This window comes from Papio anubis, chromosome 14, assembly GCF_008728515.1.
Source record: "Papio anubis isolate 15944 chromosome 14, Panubis1.0, whole genome shotgun sequence".
Taxonomy (NCBI): Eukaryota; Metazoa; Chordata; class Mammalia; order Primates; family Cercopithecidae; genus Papio; species Papio anubis.
This window is the reverse complement of record NC_044989.1, coordinates 6,431,261-6,444,168: the sequence shown is the minus strand read 5'-3', so window position 1 is coordinate 6,444,168 and position 12,908 is coordinate 6,431,261. Positions and strand designations below refer to the sequence as shown.

The 12,908-nt window shown below is 35.2% G+C and overlaps 1 long non-coding RNA gene across 1 annotated transcript in view; it reads left to right on the top strand.

Moving 5' to 3' along the window:
- LOC103876703 overlaps positions 1 to 12,658 on the top strand; it is a 47,592-nt gene extending 34,934 nt beyond the window's left edge. Inside the window, exon 3 of the long non-coding RNA XR_002516489.2 lies at positions 10,231 to 12,658. This is a non-coding gene — a long non-coding RNA (uncharacterized LOC103876703). The remainder of the gene's footprint in view (positions 1 to 10,230) is intronic.
- The last annotated feature ends 250 nt before the right edge of the window (positions 12,659 to 12,908 follow it).

Here is a 12,908-nt window from a genome sequence, read left to right as displayed (position 1 = left end):
TCCAGATTTCACAGCTGTGAAAATGTGAAAAATGTGCAGTGAAATAGAGTCAATGTCATTTATGTAGATTTGTGATAGCTGCATTTGCTTTGTGGTATGACCATTTCATTTTATTTAGTGAAAACCAAGTTTTTTGAAGAGAAAAAAGAAAACATGTCATCATGGGGATTTTAAGTGTCCATTTTCATCAATGGCTTTTCAAGTTTGGTCAATTCTATTTCTTACTAACAAGTCTGGTAGTTCAAAAAAATTGGCACAAGTAGCCTCTGATGAGTGTGTATCAATTTTATTTTTCTAGAATGAACCAGCCTTTGAATTAGCTGAATAAACTCAAAATAATTATAGAAGAGAAACCAATTTCTGTCACCTCTACCTTCTTATTTCATCACAAGGGTTTTTTTTCTTTCTTTTTTTTTTGACATATAAAGTTATTTGGAAACAAACAAGCATGCATTCTCTAATTGTATAAATATGGATGAAATCTTTCCTATTTCTAATATTTATAACATAATGATATCTGAGCATAGAAGAATTGATGCTTTTGTTTTAGAAAAAGAATTTACTAAGTATAATATTCCAGGAGTACTGGGTACATGTAAACAGAGATAACCTCAAAATGTCATAAGAGCTTTGATTCATGGATTGATAAGAAGCATTTAAATGTTTCCCATATCAAAGAAGTTGTATTATTGAAGTTTATTCTTAAAAAAAAATTACACTAAGTTTCATCACTGAGAGTATTGCTAGATACAGCCCAACGTAGAAAACGCTCCCTAACCGCAGTAGAGAGTCACAGCAATTAGAATTTTAGAGAAACTATTTGATCTATGTAGGCCTCAGTCTCTTCATTTAGAGCACAAAAAATTAGAATTTATGCTAAATAACTTATAAAGATATGAAATAGAATAATTTCATAATCCTATGGTCTATGTTGGAATTTTTGGTGATAATAAAGCATAACATTTTGTTTTAAATAAATATAAATGTAATAATATTTCGGGGTAAATGACTTTTCAATTAAGTACTTACTAATTTATTTAAAATCTTAAAAAATTTCAAAACCTTTTAGGCATGAAACCAGGAACTTATGATGAAATGAGGCAACGAATATGAAGGTGGGGAGAATATCTCAGGAGCTGGGCGCCCTTTCCATTTAAACCATATGTACTCATCTGCATGCATATATCTGGCATCCAAAAAAGGGAAATTTGACGTTTTCGATCCTATCTGCTGAAAATCCTTGCCCTCTCTCCACTTTTTCTTCTAAAACTCTTATTCTCTTTCTAGGTGTATCCATTTTCTTATTTCATCTTATTTTCCTGCATGTGTGCTCATGATTTGGACCTGATAAGAGATTTTGCTTCTCCCATTTTTGCCTCGATATTACCCCTTACCCCTTGGACACAGTATTATCATGGTCCTCTGGCTCCAACCACTCTGTAGATTTCCCATGCAAATCCCCCATCATGCCCTGATTCCCAGGACCAAACCCCTGCCCACAACACATTAAGAAGAAGATTATGCATCATGACCAAGTGGGATTTATCCCAGGGATGCAGGGATGGTTTAACATATGCATATCAATCAATGTGATACATCATATAAACAGAATAAAGGAATAAAAACATATGATTATTTCAATTGATGCTGAAAAACCACTTGATAAAATTCAACATCCCTTCATGATAAAAATCCTCAAAAAATTGGGCATAGAAGGAGCATACCTCAGCACAACAAAAGCCATATATGACAAACCACAGCTAGTATCATAATGCAAGAGGAGGACCTGAAATCATTTTCTCTAAACTCTGCAACAGGAAAAGGATGCCCACTTTCACCACTGCTATTCAATGTAGTCCTAGCTAAAGCAATCAGAGAAGAGAAAGAAATAAATGGTATCCACATTGAAAAAGAAGAAGTCAAATCCTCTTTTTGGTGGAGTCTTTATTTTTTTTTCAAATGTAAGATGAAATGTTATGATCTTACATTTGGAAAAACAAACAAACAAAAAAGACCCCACCAAAAAACTATTAAAATCGATAAATTCAGTAGAGTTGCAGGATAATGAACATACAAACATCAGCAGCATTTCTAGATGCCAACAGCAAACAATCTGAAAAAGAAATCAAGAAAGTAACCCCATTTACAAAAGCTACAAATAAAATAAGATACCTAGGAATAAACTTAGCCAGAAGTGAAAGATCTCTATGATAAAAACTACAAAATATTGATGCAAGAGATTCAACAGGATACAACAAAGTGGATAGAATTTCATGCTCTTTGATTGAAAGAAACAAAATTGTTAAAATGTCATACTACTCAAAGCATTCTACAGATTCAACACAATGTCTATCAAAACACCAATGAAATTCTTTGTAAAAATAAGAAAAAATCCAAAATTTTACATGGAACCACAAAATAAAACAAAACAACAACAACAACAACAACAAAACATAAAAGCCAAAGCTATCCCAAACAAAAAGAAAAAAAAAAAAAACTAAAGAAATTACATTACTTGACTTCAAATTATACTACAGAGTTATAGTAATCAAAACAACATAATACTGGCATAAAATAGACGTATAGACCAATGGAACAGAATGGAGAATCCAGAATTAAATTCATACATCCACAGTGAACTCGTTTTTGACAAAGATTTCAAGAACATAAATTGGGGAAAGGAAATTCTCTTTAGTAAATGGTGTTGGGAAAACTGGATATCCATATGCAGAACAATGAAACTAGACTCATTTCTGTTGTCACGTACAAAAATCAAATCAAAACGAATTAAAGACTTAGCTCTAAGACTATAAGACTACTGAAACAAAACACTGGAGAATCTCTCCAGGACATTTTTTTGGGTAAAGATTTCTTGAGTAATACCCGCAAAGCACCACCAAAGCAACAATGGACAAAGGGGATCACATCAAGTTAAAAAGTTTCTGCACAGTAAAGGAAACTATCAAAAAAGTGAAGAGACAACCCACAAAATGGGAGAAAGTATTTGTAAACTATCCATCTGGCAAGGAATTTATAATCAGAATATATAAAAACTTAAACAATTCAATAAGAGAAAAATCTAATAATCTGATTAAATCAGTCAACAACATTTATTGTACATATAAAAGTAACTAAAAGAGTGTATTTGGAGTGTTTGTAACATGAAGAAAGAATAATTTTTGAGGGAATGAATACCTCATTTACCCTGGTGTGATTTATGCATTATACACATGTATCAAAATATTTCAGGAACCCCATAAATATATACACCTACTATGTACTCATAAAAATTAAGAAACAATTTAAAGTAGAAATAATTCCAGTCTTACACAATGCCTTTCAGAAAATAAAGAGGAAGAGAAATCTCACTCCGGTTCATTTTATGAAGGCAGTATAAATCTGACACAAACATTTTGAAAATGACTTTTTAAGAAAAGATATTTAATGACCAATATCTACTGAAAACATATATAAAAAACCCTTATTTAAATATTAGCAAATAGATAAGTGCAGTCTATTCCACAAATGCAAGAAGGTAAAACATTCAAAAATCAATAATTGCAATTTACTACTTCATTTGAGAAAATCAAAATATTATCATTTTAATAAGTACAGAAAATGTATGTGAAAATAATTCTACTACTATTCGTGATAAAACCTTTCAGCCTACTAGGAACTCCCTCCACCTGACAAAAGACATCTACCACAAATATAAAGCTAACATTATACTTAACGGTGAAACGTTAAATGTGTTTTCCCTTCTGCTGTGATTAAGTTTCCTGAGGCCTCTCCAGCCATGCCGAACTGTAAGTCAATTAAACCTCTTTCTTTTATAAATTACCCACTCTCAGGTATGTCTATTAGCAGCATGAGAATGGAATAATACAATGGGGTTTTGCCATGTAGGCCAGGCAGGTCTCAAGCTCCTGGCCTCAAGAGATCTGCCCACCTTGGCTTCCCAAAGTGCTGGGATTACAAGTGTGAGCCCCCTATCTTCTTTTCTAAACCACCACACTTACTCACTTATTTTTTTTTTTTTTTTTTTACTATACCATATAATTGACTTTTAAATATTATGTATCTTACTCATTGTCCATCTCCCCCTTGCCTCCCACTGTCAGAATACAATTTCCATGAGGCTGGGTGCTTCTTTGATTGTCTGGTTCAGTAATACATCCCCAAAGCCCGAAATAGTGTCTGGAACACAGTAGTCTCTCAATGTTTTTTTTGATTGAATGCATTTGTGAATGACTGGGTTAGACTTGAGCAGTAACACATCCCCTCCCTATCTCATGAAGAGGCAAAATCACTATAGCTTTGTTCAAAAGGAAGTTGAAATGCCCACTTTTGATTATAGCCTATGATGTAATATACAAGTTTGATTACAGCCTTACAATAGATATGCACTGACCCAGATTGGGAAGCCTGAGTTGATTAAACACTTGGGGAAAATAGATCCATAGGAAGACCTGTCCGTATTCTCTGCTATTCTGTCCTTGGCTTCCATTTGCCAATTCAGTTTGATGAGAGGGAGAAGAATCGTATCATTGGAGAGTATCTTGGGACCTGGAGTTGCAGCCTGTGTTTTCACTCAGCAGAATTTTTAATCCACCACTTCTAGGAGCAGTAGAGACCCCGCTGAGCTGCAGGAACCTAACAGGCATAAACAAGCCCTGGTATAAAGATATTCATGAGGTGATTGGCTCCAGCACCCAGCAGCGTACCACATTTCTCCTTAGGCGTGCAAAAGCTTGAAAGCCTGGGCCACCATCGAGAATACCAAAGGGCCAGCCAGCTACTTTGTCCCAGAAAGGCAGCCCGTAGGAACAAAGGGACCTTTCAAGCTGTCCTGGTTTTGGAGGTAGGGAGATTTTTTTCATGAACAAGGCTGGCAAGACTGAGAAGGTGACTGTGAAGCTGGGCACCTGTCTTGAACCGTAGCATTAGTGACTTCATGAGGACTTTGGGTAGGGGTGGGCTCTGTGGGTAATTAACACACTGGGCCCCTGGCAGTCAGACACCAGCTCATTAACTCTTGGAGCTACACTTTCCGAAGGCTGCAGTGGCACTCTTTTATATTCATATATTCTTTCTCCTGCTGTTCTGAGAATACCCAAGCTGCAAGCTCTTGCAAAGGACGCTTGTATTAAAGCATTATTTTTGTTCCTACTCCCTGGAGCTTCCTTTATGATTTAGGGTATGGAGCTTTTGTCGTTGCTGCTCAAAAGGAGTTGTGTTCAGAGAAAAGACCCCAGAAGCGTCTTCAGTCTGACATGACAATGCTGAGTTGTTATCTAAAGGCCTGTTCCTATGTATGCTGCCAAATATGACACGGATAAAAAAAATATGGATTGTTCAGGCAGGTGCAGGATTAATTCACGGACCTCTGGGACCTGGACACAGAATTTCCCATGCAGCCTGGGGAATACAAAGCAGCAGAAGCATCAAGAAACTAGACTGGAGGGATGAAACCGAACTCTGCCTGATGGGACTAGGCTGAACTCATTATTTGACAACTGCTTCCTGGGTGCACTTCCACTGCAGGGCCTGGGCTGGGTGCTGGGGACAAATGGATATTGCCTCCTGAAGATGAATGGTTGCATTTTGTGCATTCCCTACCACCCAGTTTGATCCTATTCTCTGTGACTTCCCACAGTGAGTCATATGCCCTTGCCTCAATCCCACAGCAGAAAGGTCTGGTACGTCTTACTATTCATGAGAGGTACAAGATGGTAGAGGTTAATGTCGTGGATACTGGGATTGGACCTATCCTAGTTCTAGTTTGACTGTATGACCTTGGATATATTGCTTATCTTACTTATACCACAGTTTTCTCATCTGTAAAATGGAAACAATAACTGTCATCTACAGTTGTTGTACTATTCAACCTAATCTTCGTACAAGGTGCTTCAGACTTTGTGTCATACGATAACCACTAAATAATGTCAACTAACATGTTCTGTTTTAACTACACACTTATTGCTATTGGAACATAGAAAACTATAGCAGATTGATTAAAAGATTCAGCAGAAAGAGGAAAATTATCTTCTGTAACAAAAAATAAAAGAAAAATATATCTGGCCATACCTCCACATACTCAGGTCTATAGACACAGCCTGGCAGTTAACATTGACAGGAGGAAGTGATGCCCTCCCTCTCTGGAGACACGTTCTCTTTTTATAATGCTGTTGGAGGTAGATCCTAGAAAATTATTGGAATAAACGACATGACAACCTCATTCAGGCTGGGTACAGCTGGAAGGATGAGCCCTAGGTTGAAAAGAAAGCTAGGAAAACACTAAGAAAAAGATAATGGAGAAATTGATGCCCCAAATTATGTAGCCATTTGGAAAGAAGATAAAACAGATCTGTATTTCACACCGTGTATTTTGAAATTAGCTGGACCCAGCTCTACATCTTATGAGCCAGCTATAAGTGTAGTTGCTTTAACAGTAAAAATGGTAAAATATACTCATCAGGTAAGGTAGTGAAAATTGCAGATAATAAATACCCAATGTTTAACCAAGTATACTGCTGCTGCAGAGCTTATGGTCTGAGATGCACACAAAAAACAGTCACATGCATCTTAAGTGTTTGAAGGAAGAGGAGCCCTTTTTTGAGGTAGCATATTTACAAAAGAACTAGCCCAAATGAAGAGTCAGTTTGCCTGACTGATAGCTGAGCAAACTCACTTTCAGAATGGGGCATACCTGGCACCTACTATTTTGTTCCCTATTCTAGAGGCTGCAACCCTACCTAAAAAGAGAGTTTCAATTTATTCTACTGTTACATAGATCAACACCTTAATGAACACTTCAGCATATATAAATCCCATCATGTACTTCTGAATATTTTCTTAGACTCCATTCCTAGAAAAGCAATTTTCTGTGCAAGGAGGAATACACTGCTCATGTTACTTTACTGAGCTCCTATGCTATTTTATCCCCAGGAGCAGGTCATAGGAGTCATGTGTAAAGAAAAATTTATAGTTTTTTTTAATAAGGCAATTGAGAACAAAAGCAACTGGAAAGACTTGCCCATATATCACATCCAGCAAGAGTTAATATTGCATTTTCCTATTTTAAAATATTTTAAAATTTATTCTTTGCTTAGATGAACATCAAGCAGCAATGATATGTATCAGAATTATTAGTTATATTTTCAATAACGTATTCATCATAATAAGTTTACTTGGTCATACAATGGTTGGTAAGTAGAAGTGTGACTCATCATTGTCTTTTATGAACATTTACCTTTGGTCTCTCTGTGCAAAATATTTTAAATTTCTTTCAATGATGAACAAACAAATGAATAAAGACAAACAAGGAACCTCAGTCAATCAGCATTGATCCCAACTTATGTTAGACAATTGTGTGGATTTCTGTGGTGTATCATTGCTTTCTCTTGATCTCAGACAGATTATATGTTTGTTAATTTTCCAAGGGAAGCACACAAAGGCTTTTGAATCACTTAAAAACACACTTGGAATACACCATGATAGTGTACTATTAAGAACTATGGGATATTACTGTGCCTTTCCATTAATAATTTTTAGTATTTTACAACAATATATTAACAAAATAACATTTTCTCATGAAATTTTGGCAGCATTATCCAATTTATCTCTAAGGTATGTTACTTCATAAAATCTCTGGATTTAATAATTAATTGTAGTAATTAAATATTTTTCTCTTGCTAGTAAATTTAATAATAGGATGTCATTAAATAACTAACAGGGATAATTTGCCATTTTCTATTTTTTGAAACTATATTTATTTCATTTTTGGGCAAAAATATAAAAGGAGATTCGGATTCTCTGAAGATGAACATAGACATAATTTTTTCCCTATTCCCCCTGCTTGGTAGAACTAAAATCTGTGGACATTATACGCAAAGCAAACGTAAGAAAACTGAAATGTGGAGAAAAGAATGGATACAAGATAAAGACCTCAGGACCCAAGAAACGACACAGTTGCGAGGTCCCTGTTTTTTTTTGTTATTCATTTGGTTTTGTTTTTGTCTCATGTCCTACATTTAGAGCTGAAAAAGCCAGCAGGCTAGAAATACAAGGCACAGGTAGAAAAAGCTTCAACAAAAACTCACTCTCTAGCCAAAGGAAAAAACAAGGACAACATGGCAACATGGAAAACGTTTAAACAATAAGTGTTCTACTTTAGCAAACACCAGAAACACTGTGACCACACATTCAGCCATACCAGCAAAAGCTGAGTGGGGAGCCTAGACTTCCGTATTCACCGGGCTCTATGATCCCCAGTCACTGCCTCCAGGATGGTGTCAGAAAAAGCCAAATAGGGAGTGGGGATGCTCAGCTACCAGTAAGTAACTAAGTCCTCATCCTTCATCAGATGTCAGTCAAGATTTCCGTGCCCACCCATTGGCAATGACGTACCCCTCCCCAACTACTAGAATGATGTCATTGGAAGCCTAGTGGCCAGTCACCAGCTTAATGAAGTCATACCCTTCCCACTCACATAAGCAAAAGTCATGTGGGAAGCAGTAACGGGGCAGTCCTAGCCTTCGTAGCCATGGAGGCATCAGCAAAGGTACAGTGAGGAGCCATGATTTCTATTTGAAGCCAGCAGTAATGATGAGCCCGTCACCCTTTGCGTGTTGATGGAGGCAGAGTGTGGCTCTCAAGTGGCAATAATGATCCCATTGTTCCCTTCCCTACTTCTGGGCCAGAGTGGTCTCAGAGTAAGCCAGCTAAAAGAAAAATTTTAAATAAGATCCAGAGTCTCATTATATATATCCAAAATGTCTAGATTTTGATAATGATTTTAAAAAATTCATCACACCAGGACCTAGAATACTTTAAATATAATGAAACAGGAAAAATAATAAATGTCAACATAAAGATGGCAGAGAAATTAGGATTGTCTGGTGAGTATTTTAAAGCCACTGTAATAAAAGTGTTGTGAATAGTAATTATGAATATGTTTGGAAGAAACTTAAAATTAGAAAATCTCAACAAGGGAATAGTAGATATAAAAAATGAAAAATTTAAAAGTGAAAATGCAATAATAATAGTAAAAAATATTTCAGTGCATAGGCTCAACAGCAGAATGGTTCAAGAAAAGAATCAGTAAACTTGAAGATAGAACAAGAGAGATCACCCAATCTAATCAGCAAAAGGAATATAAACTAAGAAAAAAATTAAAAAGTAAACCGAAGAGCTAATATTTATGTTATCAGAGATAGGAGAGATGGTGAGGTTGAAAATATATTTGAAGAAATAGTGGCTGAAAATTTCCTTAAATTTGACAAAAGATGAAAACTCACAAACGCAAGCAAGATGCTGAGTAAACCTCAAAGAGAAATCCACACCAAGACAAATTGTAATCAAATTCCTGAAAACAGAAATGGAGAAAAAGATATTGAATAAGATGAGAGAGAAATGACATATTACCTATGACATATTACCTATAGGGAGAAATCAGTGTGAATGACAGCAGATTTCTCATCAGGAAACATGGAGGCTGAAAGGAAACGGCACACTATCTTTCAAGTGCCGAAATTAAAGACGGTCAGGACAGAATTCTGTATTCGGCGAAGATATTCTTCAGTTAAATAGGAGAAATAAAGACATTTCAGATGAAGAATACTGAGAGGTATTCGCTCTTAGCTAAAGGAAGCTTTGTAAATGGAGACGCATTTATAAATGAAATCTTTTCAGAACCCTAAAAAAGAAAGAAAAACAACAAAAAAGAGTAAAAAATAGGAATAACTACATTTTTTCCCATCTGCTTTAGTTTTCCAACTTTTGTTTGATGTTTGTGACAAAGAAGACAACACTACCAAGGTTTTAAATATGTGGAGAGGATGATTACAGTTTTATAATTCGAAATCAGGAAGTAAAATGTCACCAACTTTGTTCTTTCTCCAGATTGTTTCAGCTATTTGAGGTCTTCCGTGTTTCCATACACATTGTAGAATTGCTTTTTCTGTGTTTGTCAACAATGCTATTGGGATTTTGGTAGGGACTGTGTTGAATCCACCTTGTGGGTAATATGGTCATTTTAATCATGTTAATTTTTCCAATCCATAACTATGAATATCTCTCCATTCATTTGTGTTTTCTTCAATTGTTTTCATCAATGTTTGATAGTTTTCAGTGTAGAGAATTTTTGCCCCTTGATTAAATTTATACCTAAATATTTTATTCTTTTTGATACTATTATAAATGGAATTATTTTCTCGATTTCCTTTTCAGATACAATAAATCCTGACCACTTAACACCATTGCTACGTTTTTGGAAACTATAACTTCAAGCAAAAACATATACAGTAAGTTCTTATTTTAACACTGATTCCTTCAACATCAATTAGTTATAACACTGGTAACTAAAAAAGTGCTTAACTATGAATCGTTTTGCTCAAAGTTGCAGTTTCCGGTAACCTATTGACAATACTGAGGATTGACTGTAGTTTATTGTTAGTGCACAAAAATCTATTGACTTTTGTGCAGTTTCCGGTAACCTATTGACAATACTGAGGATTGACTATAGTTTATTGTTAGTGCACAAAAATCTATTGACTTTTGTATGTTGATTTTTTTATCCTGCAACTTTACTGAATTTGTTGTAAGTTTTTTGTAGCACCTTTAGAGTATTTTACATATAAGATCATGTCACTTGTAACCAGATAATTTTGCTTTTCTTATATGACTTTTATTTCTTTTCTTGCCTAATTTATCTGGCTACTACTTTCAGTGCTATGTTGAAAAGAAGTAGCAAGAGTGGCTATTCATGTCTTGTACCAGATCTTAGAGTAAAAAGCTTTCAGTTGTTCCCTATTGATTATGATGTTAGTTGTGGAACTTTCATAAATGGCCCTTATTGTGTGGAGAAAGCTTTCTTCTATATTTTTATTATCAAAGGTGTTGACTTTTGTCGAATAATTTTATTTTGCATGTATTATGGTCATGTGATCCTTATATTTCATTCTTTGGATGCAGTGTATCACACTGATTGATTGGGTATGTCAAGCCAATCTTGTATCCCACAAATAAATCTCACTTGGTCATAATGTATAATCTGTGAATTGAATTTACTTTGCAAGCATTTTATTAAGCATCTTTGCATCTATGTTCATGAGAGATATTAGCCTGTGGTTTCCTTTTATCCTGGTGTTTTTGTGTGGCTTTTGTATCAGGCTGATGTCGGCCTCATAACATGAGTTTGGAAGCATTCCCTCTATTTCTGTTTTATGGAGAAGTTTCAGAAAGATTAATATTAATTTTTCTTTGAATGTTTGGTAGAATTCAGCAGCAAGCTATCAAATCTTGGGCTTTCTTTGTAACAAGGCTTTTTATTACTACTTCAATTTCTCTATTATTGGTCTGTTCAGGTTTTTTTTTTAATTCTTTTTGGTTCAGTGTTAGTAGGTTGTTTGTTTCAAAAAATGTATCAATTCCTTCTAGGTTGTCCAATTTGCTAACATGTAATTGTTCATCACAGTCCTTTATGCACGTTTTTATTTCTGAGGCATCTGTTGTAATGTCTCCTCTTTTATTTCTGATTTTGAGTCCTGTCTTTCTTTTCCTTTGGTAGTATTACTAAGGGTTTGTCAATTTAAAAAAAACTTCTTAATTTTGTTTATTTTTCTATAATTTTTCTATTCTCCAATGCTTAGGGAAATTAATGTAACTGAGGTTATCTTGTTGGTAAGAGAAGAGCTAGCATTCCACATGCTACTTCCAAATATCCTGCTTTTGTCCTGTTTTCTCCTCTTACTGCAATGTGACATTGACAACTATAAGGAAAAATGGTGCCAACACATGTAAAAACATAGGAGGGTAGAGAGGCAAATAGGATATTGCAGAAGTAAAAAGATTTTCTTGAATTTATTTAATACTAGGTAGTATCTAGGAACACAGAGTCACACAGGAATTTCACTTTCCCCAAACACACATACTCATAAACACCCACACAGATGCAGCAATGGACAAAGGGACACGTTTTGTGTTTCTTTAGTAATAAAATAGAGCTCTTGTGTCCTTTCTTCCTTCTTTCATTTTCTTGTTCTTTCCTTCTCATATTTTTGCTGTTATTTTTCTTCAAAGAGGCACTGAGACATAAAAACAGTACATTTGGTTAGCATTTTCTAAAGCACAGATTAGTAGATGAATACCTCATGCCTGCATGCAACTGCTGAAGTTATAATTAGCCACAGGTGGGGTTTATGCTGTTGGCTGTTTAATACTAGAGAAACTGGGGTGAGCAGCCTACTTCCACATGGCACCACAGCTTCTAGTCCCAGCATGACCATCATCAAACGTCTTTATTTTTTACCTGGGGCTGGGTGGCCAGGAAACATGTTCTCCTTGTCTTGTCCTTGAGAGCTCATGCGATCACCAGGTGGCCCTGGGATGGCAGGGTGCCAGAATTTTGACATCATTTTTGGCACAAAATTAATGACAAAGGAATTTCTCTAAATCTTAAAGGTTTCAAAATGTAAGACTAAAATAATGTCACACCATTTATTGGAAAGCATGCTCTTCCTTTCGTCTCAATTGATTTTTTCGTAATTGTGTAAGAATTATGAATTCTTTCCTCTTTAGTTTTGTATGTTCTCCCTCAATTATAACAATACACAGCAAAATTTTATTATGTGAATTGTTGTTATAAACTATACTTCAAATACATATTTTTGTCCAGAAATAGTGCAGTCTCTTCTCCAAAAACTCTGAAAGGCCTGCTCTGACCATATTTAACCAAAAAGTAATTCAGATTGAAGAGCTGGACAGTTGATTGAATTCCAGGGAGGACAGAGACTATTAAAATCTATTTGAACAGAAATAAAACAACAATTAAAAAGTTAATTTATTTTGCCCCGAACATTTTTAAAAGAGACCAAAAGACTATGGTAGCAGCATTACCTAATAATGAA